General features: G+C 41.0%; 1 non-coding gene and 1 pseudogene across 1 annotated transcript; one reads left to right on the top strand and one right to left on the bottom strand.

Annotated features, from left to right (window-relative positions):
* Window positions 1-14,170, bottom strand: part of LOC146473152 (uncharacterized) — a 489,085-nt pseudogene that overhangs the window by 456,544 nt on the left and 18,371 nt on the right.
* On the top strand, window positions 5,556-5,628 carry Trnaa-cgc (transfer RNA alanine (anticodon CGC)). Its single transcript has one exon. It is a non-coding gene; the product is annotated as a tRNA-Ala (tRNA).

Here is a 14,170-nt window from a genome sequence, read left to right as displayed (position 1 = left end):
GTGTTCCAAAACACCTCTCGAATTCCCCTTGTGTAGGCAAAACGTTTCGGGGATCACTGTTTGGACGATTGACGCCACTTGTGAGACAGCTTTCAGATTGCTGTCCTGGGAGATGAGCAACAGGTTGTGGACTGACATCCTATCCCTGTTCCGCACGGACCTTAAGGTCAGGGTCTTCCGTATGGAATGTTTCACCACATCTGAGCAGTCATTGTATAAAGCTTGCAAGATTGAGAGATTCAATCTCTGTCCTTTATAAAGTAGAAACCAGTTTGCAAAACTAGATTTCATACACTTTCCAACATGTACAGCTTCCGGCAGAGGTTGTAGCAATGGAAGACTATCATCTTGGCTCAACATCAAAATCGTCATTCCCTTTTTGTTGTTCTCCTCGCAATCAGCAACCCAAGTAAGGACAAGTAGTTTCTGACACCGGGTCCCAGCCGCTATACAAGTGTCACAAGCTCTGAGGCACCTTTCTTAAAACTTTTGACCAAGAGGAGTGCAGTCATCACAGACACCTTTCCTTTCATTACAATCTGTCAAAAGAAAGACAACTGGTAAATACAACTACACTGAGACTGAAACAAAACTTTACATACTTTACATGATATTGATGACCATTGATCAGTTTCCAATGTTGCTTGAAATCCAGATGTCCTGTCCTGGCCTTTGACTGCTCATTTGGATTTGTTTTACGACCAGTGTGGTGTTCAAATCCTAGACCAGGTCAGATCACACTATGTAGACTATGTAAATGGGGGGTTGAATAGTTGCCTCCACCTTTTTTAAGAATGTTTACGTTCCATTTCAATTTGCCCCTGTAATGTTAGGCTTTATTTCGTTTACGGTGTCCTCAACTTGTATCCCTGTGCTGAACTGCACTAAAGATTTTAAGATCTGGACATAATGAAATGCGTACCTCGTGTTTCATAGGGTTTCCAAACACTCGAAAACAATTAAAGTACTCTGCCTTTGACCGCATGCCTTTATCGACCCCTTTATCAGTTTTCTCCTGTTTGGAAACACAATGAAATATTGAAATATTACCTCAAGGATGACTTACCATGACAGTTACTGGAACATATCTCCTCAGTAGACGTAATGACATTTAGTGTTTGGCGAGCGTGTAGTTGAAGGCAGCATAGACAGATTTGTATTTGTTTCACTTCTTTTGTTATTTTTTCGAAGACGGCCTGGCCAGTCAAGCTCTTTCCTTTATAACTGGTATCAACTGGCAGAGAAAGATTTCCATCAAGAGTGGTAAGAATCGCAGCATCTGCTTCCGTTTCAAAGGATGCCTTCAGCAGTTGAGGGTCGGGATTGGGGTGAGCTTGTGCATATGCCAAGTCCACTGGGAAGAGAAGTCCTACCAACTCCTTTAAGGGGGATCAAATTGAAGACCAGGTTTCAGGCTGATACCATCAGATGCAAAAGAAACAGGAATCACTTTCAGCGAAGGCTGACAGATGATGGGACAGACAAGAGTTTCCTCAGAAGTGGCAATAAGCAGAAAGGCTTCCGATAAACTCTTTTGGATTCCATCTCGTGTTGTATATCCACCTTTATATTTTACCCTTGTTGTTCTCCCCATAATGAAAGGACAGTTCCAAAATTTCCAATCAAAAGAAAATTTCCCTCCACTTTTCTGTCCGGTGAATCCTGGACCCCGTAACAAATTCATTGGTTATGCCTTTCCACTAAATTCAAGGCTTTCGCTGAACAGTTGGATAGTGCTGTCGTGTTGAAACTGCTCTGCTGGTTTGTCGATTTTGGTGGCAAATTCTAGAGCATATCAACATGCCTCATAAACATTTCTCTTAAAATCTAATTACTTAGTTTGCCTTCGTGAGATGAAGTAGCTATAGCATTTCTTATAAGTAAAATAAATTGAAGACGAAGACCAAGACACCAACCGCCTACTTTTGCTCACTCACACTAACTTGGTAGGAAATCTTTAAAGACTTTTAAGGGGAAAATAATTTTCACTTAGAAAAACGAATTTTCTCGGACTGTTCTGAATCACTTGGGGTGCTATCTAAAATCTCACTGTACTGGGTGTCACTAGCACCACTTGGATCGTCTACAGTTGACAACATTCTAGGATCAACAAAGAAACCACCTCTCGTAAGCGACCACCTCTCATTAGCCACCACTTCTCCAAAATACCAAAGGTTTTCAAGTCAAATCATTATAGATGGAACCTCTCATAGGCGACCACCTCTCGTAAGCGTCCACTTTAATAGATAGATGATTGTTTAAAATTTTCAATTGTTTTTAACCTCCCGTAGGCAGCCACTCGACACACAACCTGCTGTATATCCCACGGAAGGAAATTGAAAAATGTATCGCTGTGACATATTGGCCACATCACTACAGTGGATGCTGTAAGTCTCCCAGTCTGAGCCAGCGGAAGTGTTTCCCCTTATAGTTTAGCATTGAAACAATTGATAAAATACACATGCACTTTACTTCACACTGAAATAAACGTTAATCAGATTGAATCCCTTGTAGGAAAAAAATTCTCTTATCTTTTATCTTTCTTATCATTTTGCTTATCATCCGTTCCCTGAAAAATTGAGACAGCGTCACCTGGAGTAATAAAAGAGTCAACTTTTTTTCAAAATAATTGTCGTAATCGCTGTATTAAGTAATTTGTGAGATACAAACAATCACCTTAGACTCTAAGATTTTTTTTGCTTAGAATAATTTGGACCCGTCTTAATCTACTTGTAGCTGAGAAAAGTTATCACTATGGGTTTCGATGAGCACTGGCAAAAGGGTTAATTCTCCTCAAATTACCATATGTAAATTACTTAAAATTTAGACCCCCTATGGACTGACTTCTGGTAAGCGACCACCTCCCTTAAGCGACCACATATCCTTAACATTATGGGTGGTCGCTTACGGGAGGTTCGACTGTATAAGTATGGAATGGAATTGCTTGACCTATGGTCCACACTGGGGGTGTGACTGAATCTAGAAGAAGGCTTGACGCTGTCAAATACTTCCTGCAATATTCCCGGAGGTCTTGTACTTCTCCCTGGGTCACAGGGACACGACTAAATCTGCTAATTGCATCCCTCAGCTGTAAGCCAATAAATGCAAAGTTACAGATCTGCAGCTGTTGTACTGGGGTATCATTTGGAAAAGAAATGGCTTGCAACAGATGCATAACTTTGTGACACATGATTTTTGTCTCTTTGCCAGTAAAACGATAGGAAAGATTTCCTTTTCGCCCTCGGGCACACCACTTCTTTACTTTCTTGTACAAACGAGTTGCCCCAATTGTTTTCAGGATGGCCAAATGCAAACCTAATGCACATTCTGGAAATTCAAATGGATCAGTGCATGAACTTGGAATGGAACTTTTACCATTGCTATGGGCAAGAATATGTGCATGTAACTGTTGCCAAGCGTTGTTACCATTATGTAATGGCTCAGCGTAAATGTTATCTATCAATGGACCTAAAATGGGGGGGTATTCCTGCCTGGATTTAAAATCCCTGATGTAATTTAACAGTTTATTTCTCTTAGTAGATGCAGCTAGGTTTGTTTGTTCCACTTCCCTTCTCTTTGTTTGTACCTTAGCTGCTGTCTTAAGCCTTTCTTCGTAAAGCCAGGGTTTCCACATGCAATCTGGAGATGTACCTAAAGTACTTTTGTCGTCACTCACATGCCCAAAGGGGGAAAAATAGTAAGCAGAGTTAGGTAGCTCTCCACTAAAGGTGGACGCCCATTTCATGTCTGATCGCACAAGATCAAAAGACAGACAATGTCAAGTCTTATAGGTTCTGATTGTCTCCTTCCAGATTTTCCTTTTTCTGTCTTCCAATTTCCCACCAGCTGTCGAATCAGTTCCTTACTAAATGCAAGGTCTCTTTTATGGTCCACAAAAAGCCTTCATTTATGTATGCATTGAAAGCTGCAGCTTCTAAGAACCGTATAACTAATAGCATATACCAGAGCATTTGTTTGTTGAATGTCATTTGGTCGTTCCTGGCAATTCCCCCATGTGAGCATTATAGTTGTCTATAATAATGTGCATGCACGTCAACTAACTGGTATCCACCTGCCCTAAGCATCTGGTGCCACTGAATTGTTGACACTTGATCTGGAGAGTGGATGGATGGTAGACAGAAAATAGACAAGCTTGTTGGCCTTCCATGCCAAAGCAATAATCCCACCGGAGCTTTTAATTTCCCTGCTTTTCTGTGGTCCCATTCTAGAGGCTCTTCGCTCATTCAGCTTTTTGTTAGCTCGAGCAGTTCCACAGACAAACATGTCACCTTCTTGCAAGTACATGCCCAAAGGCAACACTATTGTACCAGATGTTTATGTCCGTTTCCCCCAAAATCCAGAGTTAATCATGCAACCACTGCTCCATTTTTCTCTATTCCAGATACTTTCTGTTCCTCTCAAGCTTTACCTACATAGCCTTCAAACCTGATCAGGTAAGCAGTTTCAAAGTCTCATAATCCACGAAATGTGATTGTGAAAGAAAAACAATTTCACTATCAGGGGAACTTTGGTTAAGCAAGGACACTGAGTCTAATGAGACCTTAGTTAACAGTAACAACGACAAAAAGGTATAACTAATTTTGCGCCATAGCTATAGCTTCTTTATCCTTAACCTTTTAACATACAGAGTGAATCCTTAAATTGATGGGGACTATCTTGTGGACGAAAAGCTGAAGTCTCTGTGTCCTTTCAAATAAACTATTCGGTAGAACTTAATTGGTGTTGTGCCATTCCTTATTCTTCATAAGGTGTTCCCAACGTTTGAATCTGTGGATAAATTCTGAGTTTTTGTTCATTTATCAACATTCAACCTGTATTTAAAAGTGTTTTTTCCTGTTTCGAACTGTCGCCCTTAGGTATAGCGCCTTATCGTTTCTATTGCTCTGCCACCTGAATGGCAGTTTTAAATTAGAAAGCTGCTTATCTTTGTGTGATTTTAATGGTGAAGTAGGGCTTAACTTATTGTTACTTCTTTAGGGGGCAAAAGAAATAAAATTTGGAAGGAACATAAAATTTAACCCCTTTGAGTTTAACAATGTGCAGTGGTGATCTTATTGCATAAGCAACAATAACAAGTGGATTGGAGGATGAATAACACGTAGTCTGTGAGTGAAATACTGCTTCTCCTGGTGGAGCTAAAGATTTGAAGGTTTGGGGGTCGTGCAGACACTAAACATCACTTCTGCACCTCTTCAGAAGTGAGAGCTTGCTACTGCGAAGTTGGACTGGCCTTCTGTAGGTTGCAAACATTGAGATACAGACACGAAAGTATAAGAGCATGACATTTCTATTTCAGACGATCTGAACATTCTGGGTAAATGGTTATAGTAGCCTGATTTTTTCGGTAAAGTGTCTTAACTGTGTCTCAATCTTCTCAGTTGTTGCAATGTTGTTTTGCGCAGTGAGTGAACTACATGCATTGCTCTTTTTGGGAATGTCCAAGGACTTCAGGAAGGCCTCCCAAAATGTGTGATCTGCATTTATTCATCCTTCATGGGTATGCTATGAACTCACAATACGACCAGCTCCCAGTTGGCTTGATAGCTCAGTTGGTCGAGCACTGCACACGCATTGCAGAGGTCATGGGTTTGAATCCCATTCAAGCCTGAATTTTTTTCAGTCTTTCTTTTCGCAACTGCTTAAGTTGCATACTAACTGCCGGGATCTTTGTTCTATTTGATATTTGTTAGATGACAGTGTCATATTGAGATATGAGAAACTTTCAACATTCTCAACTGTACTGCTATTAACTGGGATTGTAACAGTGCCAACGTTAGACAGCTTCCAGCTGCTCCCAATAATCATAGATTTGGTTCTATTGGTGTTTAAAGCTTGTTGTTTTGGAGCCAGTACAAACTGTACGAAGATCAGCATTGAGTTTCTCCTCCAAAATCAATGGGGTTGACAGGAAAGCAAGGCAATACTGCATCATCTGCATACAGGGATACTTGGGTGTGTTCTACCACATCCGTTAGGTCGTTAATGTAAATTACAAGCAGTAGAAGCAGTAGAGTGCCCGGTGTGCTACCCTGTGTAACTCCCAAGATTATGCAACTGCCATGAAAAGGTGCCTACTATTTCCTTAGAATTCATTATGACCCATGAAACAGTAATCTATTATGTGCAAACGCTTTTAATCATTAATGAACTGTTAAGTCCCCAGTAAATTATGAATAATGTTGGACTGATAATCTGACAAAAATGTAGGGGGAAAACTTGACACTATAAAATGATTTATGTGGAAAAGTGCTGACCAGGTCATTAACTCAAAGGGTCGTGCAACTTATAAGTCGGAGAACCTCGGTGTGGATATTTTGAAATATTCCACTGGCAAGACATTTTTTCTGCAGAGCTAAGAGTGATTACTAAGTTCGTATGAAAATCCATGAATTTAAAGTGTATAATAGGGATTTTAAGATATGAGGACGTGATGACTTTACAACGTCACCAGAAGTAATTTTCCACAAGACAATCATTCTGCACATGCCAAAACCTGCTTCCTGCTGGGTTGTGTTGACGTCCACAACCCCAAACACAGGTTTGCGGCGTTGCAGAGAAAACGTGAGTAACATTGGTGATGTTTTTCAAAGGAATTGACTTTTTAACCACTGAATACTTAATGCACCTATCAATGTTTTTTTCTCCCAGGATGGGGGGGGGGGGGGGGGGGCAACCCCACGGGAATTTGACATTTTCAGGCTTTCAAATGTCAATTTCCCCACCCTTGGGTATCCATTAAAAGTCAAATTCCTACCCCTGGGGATCCCAGAACTTGTATAATATCAATAAACTGACTGAGGTTATCACAATACTTTATTAAAGAACTCAACGACTCCAGGGTGCAGTAAGCTCACTCAACACTATACCTGTGAACTGCTTCACATGGTATTTACAGCAGTACAAAACATGCAATGCCAGAACATGTCATCATCAAGTGGGTTTAATGCACAAACTTGGTGAAACCAATTATCGCAGGCATCACACTGTATCCACTGAAAAGTTTCAGCTCCATCCTCCTCTTCTGGGTCTTCTTTCTTGCAGTAGCCACAGAGTACCTTAGGCAAGGAAGCACAAAAGGAGGTACCCAGTTACGTAAAATTCATACAAATGAAATCATGAAAATTTAGGTTACAATCAAATATTATTGTGAATTAACTGTGTGGTATCTAGTTTTACTTGAAATCAATATATCTGAGTTACAGACTGAGTCATTCATTCATTCCTTTTTACACTCTTATACACATGATTTTTCGATCTCTTTCTCTCTCTGTCAAAACCTCATGGCAGAGCATCTAGTGAACTCAGATTTAATAAGTATGTAAATGAGTTTCTGTGCAACTATTTCGTTCAAAATCCGGCAGAAAAACACTATATGAATATAAAACTTCAAAGACATATATCGGATGGGTGTTAAAAACAGCAACTTTTTACTTTAAAAGCATCAAAATACTCCTTACCTTGCGTTCAGCCATTGTTCGCGGAGCGAAGAAGAGCGCGGGGACTCATCAAAATGACTTCTGGGTATTTTCCAAGATGGCGGACCGCTCATTCCCAGGCCCTCTCCACTTCCAAGATGGCGACGGAAGTTGGCGACTGAGTCAAATTTCCCACCCACGGGGCCATTGTGGATGTCAAAATCCCTACCCGCGTGGAGCTTCACCAAGTCAAATGCCCGTGGGTTGCCTGCCCCCCCCCCCCCCCCCATCCTGAGGCAAAACATTGATAGGTGCATAAATATAGCGACTAAAACTATTTATGTGTTTGGCAAGTGATGATAACCGTCGAAATAATGGTGTATTGTTTATGCTGTTAACGAGGCTAGCCTAAACACTCAGCTGAAATGGCGGATCCTCAGTGTCAGGCTTCAAGTTCAACCAAACCTCCAAGGTAAGCTTGAGCTTAACTGTTTTTCGAACACTGAAGATAGTGTTTTCCTGTTTACTTTACAACTGCCGAGCAAGTAAGGTTTGCGACTTTCTGTCAGTGAATTAAAATTTTGTGAGAGCTGATCTTGTAAATTGAGCAATACAAATAACATGCAACATACCAAAATTTTAAATGTTTGATAACCAGACTATTTGGGTTATATCATCCCCATCCTCCGACACGCAGTTAGTGGGGCCAAAGACCTAGTCAAAACGGGCAGAAAAAGAATCCTATGAACTAAAGTACGTTGAATTTTTTCTTCCGCCCCACTAACTGCCTCTGGGTCTTCGAGGATGTATCATCCCCTAGTTTGGTACATTAAGGCCGCAGTTAGTTAAAATAGTCATGCAATGGTGGAGGGTCAACTCCAAAATATTCTGCCGTTGTGTTTGAATAAAAACAGGTTAGGGCATTTCTTAAAATGGCACAAACAATGTACATCTTCCCAACTTGCCTTAAGCCAATCTTCAAGTTCTTCTTGAAATCCAGAAATTTAAAATAGTTGACGATGTCTGAGAAAGGCCACTCCACGGACTCACGTACTGCATTCATAGATTCGTTGAAAATCTCCATTTGTCTGGTTAAAATCCCAACTCAGAACGGGGCTTGGAGGTGGCCCCGGAGGAGGTAGGCCGGGTCACGATATAAACACATTTCCCTTCCAGCGGGGCAAAATGCAAAATTTTCCAAATCATCATACAAATAGGAAACTGGCAGCATTCTAGCATCGTGCATCCTTCCTTCTGTAAAAGCAAAAAGAATAGTTCATGCATCTGAGGTGATGCCTTCAAAAACTGAAATGGGTGTTAAATATAAAGCATAGCTTATCTACAGGACCATATAAATGGCCAACCAATCCATTTGGGAGCACTACCGACTGAAATTTAAGGGCATGGACATGTTTGTGTCCATTATAAACAATTGATGTTCCACTGTTTGTGAAATGGGAAGCACAGTTCCATCAATGAAGCCAAAACAATGTTCTAGTGCTGCTCCCTTGTTGTGAATTGCATCTGCGTAGGTATTCAGCAAAGCTGGGTTCAAAATGGCATGATTCCCCTGTGTTACTCTGTGCCCATGAGTGGTATATATCCAGTCTAGGACCTCACTGCTGATTATGCTTAGCTCCGGCACGGATCGTCCAAAAATTGGAATCATATCCGAAAAGCGGCATGGATAGGCAAACCGCTTCAGCATTATACAAAGGCCTTCAGTACCGTCACATATTGTTCCATTCCGGCATTTGAACAGCGGAGGAACTCCGAATGCCTCAACAAGAAGAGGAATACAGTTGAACCTCTCCACAACGGCCACCTTGGAGACAGAAGAAAGTGGCCGTTATGGGGAGGTAGGGGTATAATATGACACCTTTTTTTTCGGGAAGTACAATTTGTTTATTGTGCCAAGTTCATGCTTACTGTAGCCTATAATGGCAATCCAATCTTAAATAATATATACAGATAAAATACACAGTAAAACGTAAATAATGTTTTGGAATCAAAATGTTAAGACGAAACGAGTAAGGTTCGCAACATTTGCTGTATTATTGTAGACAATTTATGCTTACTGCAGGATATAAATAAAACACAATCAAAATACGTATATCATTAAAATGGAAACAGAAACGTAATGTTCCGAAGACAAATGTCGATTCCTGCATCAACTTACAAAAAAAGGTTTTTACAAAAAAGAGCTGTACTGGCTGTTGTCGAGAGGTTATTTTGGCAGTTGGGACCATCTTTAGTAGCTGTTGCTGTTGTAGAGAGGTTTAACCAAGAGGTAATGTATGGACTGTCCGCCGGGACAAAAAAAAGTGGCCGTTGTGGAGAGGTGGCCGTTAGTGGAGGTTCGACTGTATCACTTTTTCCACCCAAAAATCAGCTTTACACTTGGCGGGGTCTTTGTTTACGAGAGAAAACGTTTCATATGCTGAATGCGGAAAAGGAAGATTTTGAGGGCTGTATGCCTCGTAAAGCAGAAAAAACTTCATCTATAATCTCTTCTTCTAAGGAAAAAAGAAGGATTTCTTGAACTTTCTGAAATGACTTCGCAGCCATCACTTCACAGATTTCGTCCCATTAAAGTCGTCTTGCATCGCGTCACAAATCTTAACCTTATTTTCCCTGCGAAAACATTGGCGGTCTTGCCCCAGTCTCTTATCAACCTCCGCATTCTAAAAGCCGTCGCGTCCTTGTATCTTAAAGTCCCTAATGTCCCCAAAACCATTCCACCGAACCACATACAGCACTCATGGGGGAGTTGAAAGCTTGCATGGTGGGAGTTAGAACTGCAATTTTTGAGGGTGGTTACTGTAAAGATACTTGCGAGAATATCAATCTGAAAAGTGTGCTTTACTTCACAAAGCCGAGTTGTTACAAGATTGAGCAATGTAAACCGAGAAATTTGGGTCACAAAGAGACGCTGTGCCGGAGAGCTTCCGAGGCCCTCAATTGCAGTGTTGCGCTAGTCTAACAGCGCCAGATGTGGGTCTTGACTCCACAGCTTTTGTCATGAGGTCCTTTGCAGTCTTGACAGCGTTTTCAATCTTGCCATTTGACTGAGGGTAACCTGGGCTGCTAGTGATGTGCTCAAAGTTGTAAGCATATGCAAAGTCTGCAAACGCAAATGCATTGAAGGCAGGTCCATTGTCGGATATGAGCTGATCAGGCAAACCGTGTCTTGAGAAGTGAACCTTTAGCTTTTTTTTTTAACTTTTTTTTTTATTTTTTTATTTTTTAATTTTTTAACAAAGCCTAGTGAGCAGCACAACAGAAGACTTTTTGTAGTTGTATACTTTTCGTTTATTTCCAACGCGTTTCATCTCTATCGGAGACTTCTTCAGGGAATGATACAACTGACATAGGACAGCATATGTGTAGCACATGTTTGTGCGTAAGTTGTTACGAAATAACTAAAACATGCTGTAAACGGACGTTACAAGAAACGCCTAAATGCATATGTTATTGCATGCTTTTATATTTTTGGGGCCATACGATTAGCACTAATTGCAAGAAAGAAAGTACATTTGCTGGTTAATACAGAGAATGGTCTTTCCCGCTCCCTGGCGAGAATTAAAGATTTGGAGGAACAACTTCAGCAGAAAACCATCCCTAAAGGTCCGAAGATCAAGCCTATCAAAACTAAAACAAGTCAGAGGATCGTCAGAAGAAGCGGAACTCAAACTTCTGGACGCCACGCTGGAGAGTCTGCAAAGAGAAGTCCTTAAAACAAAAACTCTATTGATAGTTTTAAGGAGGACTTAAAAACAACTGTTGGCAGATGGAGATCTTCCTTCCCTCTCAAGGACGAGACATCAAGTGGTAAAGCGGATTTATTGGCCGCATACGCTGATAAATTCGAGGATGATCTCTATTTCCAGCTCGCAGCTCTTGACACATTCAAAGCTCTTCAAGAATCCCTGATAAAAGAAGAGAAAGCCAAGAAGCGTCAGCTCAGAATGGAAACCGAATTTACAGTGACTGAGGAATCTATTCGTGACATTGTTAAGGCTGAAGCTCAACGCCTCGGCAGCGAGTAGGGAGCTAAAAACTCTCGTCGTGGCCGCTCGAGCCGCAAAGACGACAATTCGTCTGGCAATGTAAACAAAGGTCAACGAAAACGCAGTTCCTCATCCAAAGGCAATAAAACTCATCAATGCAGCCAAAGTACGGGCAGAAGAAAACAGCATCGGAACCAATCGTCCAACAACAATCGGCGAGTTTCACTGCCAAAAAACAGCTGCGGCAAAGGAGCCTGCCACGGAACATGGACTGTCAAGCCCCATACGACAAATGGCTCTTCTCCATGGCTAAACGACCTTTGTATGACCTCCTGCCTAGAAATTCGGAAATCCACAACTTCACTTCTTTGCATTTGACTGATAGTCAGGCTAGGGTTTTAGGCTTGGGTCTGAAGTTCAGGCCCACACTGAAACCTCCTGACCTGATGCAGTTTAATATGCAAATTCAGGACTTTGTCGCAGTATCCATTTGCATAAAAAGTTCAAAGGAGAGCCGGCAGACCCCGACTTTAACCGAAGACCTGATGTAAAATCCACCTGGAATCCTCCTCGCAAACATCCAGATCTTGAGGAGAAACTGCACAAAATTTGCAGGGACTTACGGCAAACCATCCAGCAAAACAAGCCTCACTGAAATTAAAATCTTTCTGCTTTGCATCGCTAGGAGCTCAATCAGATCAAATGTGATGAATCTGTCAGGGTTTTGGATACCGATAAAAATCTCGGACTCGCTCTGGTTTCAACCGATTGGTTGAAATGGTGAGACTTTAAGACAGCTAAATGACAGACCGTCCTATTCTATCAATTCTATTGAAGAATGAATCATGAAACACGGTCAGGTAATTAGTACTCGCGAAAAATTAATGTCTACTTTTAGCAGATTCATGATTCCTAATGCCACTAGATTCTTGCGTAGTTACGATCATTTATTATGCCCCACTAAGTTCTACATTATACCTAAGATACACAAAACCCCTATGGTGTGTCAGCCGATTGCAGCATCCCATAGTTACATCACAAGACCTTTAAATATCTTTGTAGATAAATATGTTAAGCCTAGGCTTAACATGCCTACTGTTCTTAGGGATTCTGGAGATCTGGTTCAAACTCTGGAGTCTCTCTGGTTGCCACCGCAGTGCTTTCTTGTCACGGCAGATGTTATCTCACTTTATCCTAATGTGGTTACTAAGAAAGCATTGGTGGCCCTTGACCTTCTACTTCGGGAGGCAAGAGCGCCTGAAGCTCCACTTTTGATTCAGTTTTCTATACTTGTTTTTGGGAATAATTTTCTCAAATCCGAATTTGGTGACTATATTTTTCACCAAACCTTCGCGATTGCTATGGGAACCCCTTTTGCAGTCACGGCCGCCAATGCATTTATGTATTACTTAGAAAAGGATTTTGTCACGCAATTTTCTAGTAATCTACTTTTGTACAAGCGGTTCATTGATGACATATTTTTTATCTGGGGGGTCCCAAAGAAACCTTATTAGAATTTCTTAGTCATCTCAACAGCAAGAATGATCGTATTAAACTGACGTATGTTATTGACCAAAGTAGTATTTCATTTCTGGATCTATTCCTTTATAAGGATGCTAATTTTAGCACTTTGCAGTTTACTACGTATCAAAAGCCACTTAATGTGTATCTGTACATTCCTTTTGAGTCATTTTATCCCGCGAGCAAGAAGAAAGCCTTTATTAAAGGTGAACTTATGTGCTATGCCACAAATAGCTCTACGTTTAAAGCTTTTAGCGAAATGCGTGACAAATTCTGGAAGCGCGTCAGGCTTCGTGGTTATCCAGTCGGGTTTCTACTCCCTTTATTCAGGGAGGTTAAATACATTAACAGAGCCAAGTGGTTCTCTAGTAAAGGCAAATCCCGCAGCGGTAGTAGCATAGTAGTATTTAAATCTACTTTTAATTGCAGTCACGCTAAAATCAAGCGGGTTATCCAGACGCATTTACGAGATTTAAACTGCATTGTTAGTTAGAAATCTACTACTACTTTACCACACCTATGTAGATAGCTTGTTTTTGGGGGCCATACGATTAGCGCTAACCGTATGGCCCCGAAAATATAAATAGAACATGCAATAACATATGTATTTAGGCGTTTCTTGTAACGTCCGTTTACAGCATGTTTTAGTTATTTCGTAACAACTTCAAACAAACATGTGCTATATATATATGCTGTCCTATGTCAGTTGTATCATTCCCTGAAGAAGTCTCCGATAGAGATGAAACGTGTCAGAAATAAACGAAAAGTATACAACTACAAGAAGTCTTCCGTTGTGCTGCTCACTCGTCTTTGTTAAAAAATTAAAAGATCTGAAAAGTGTGCTTTACTTCACAAAGCTGAGTTGTTTCAAGATTGAGCAATATAACCCGAGAAATCTAGGTCACACGCTGTGAGCTATCCTATGACCGGAAGTCAAACAACGTCACATCCTCCCTTCTCAGGGGTAAACGACCAAAACAAAACCAAAAAAAATTGAAAACTAAATCATGCATGTCTCTGTCCAAGTGAAGCTAGATACGAAAATGACAAGCCCGTGTTGGGTAGCTAGGTATATAAACTTCTAGCCAGTGATATAGTCCTTCAAGTGCACTGGTGGACTCACAATGCTACCACTCGTCCGAGTGAGAGGAGTGGACGCATTCTCCCTCGGTCCAGCTGCTGGTGGCTCTTGAAGTGGTGAGT

Source organism: Pavona decussata, unplaced genomic scaffold (genome assembly GCF_977016875.1).
Source record: "Pavona decussata unplaced genomic scaffold, jaPavDecu1.1 SCAFFOLD_95, whole genome shotgun sequence".
Classification (NCBI taxonomy): domain Eukaryota; kingdom Metazoa; phylum Cnidaria; class Anthozoa; order Scleractinia; family Agariciidae; genus Pavona; species Pavona decussata.
Note: the sequence above shows the minus strand (reverse complement) of the source record. Positions and strands in the feature narration are given on the sequence as shown.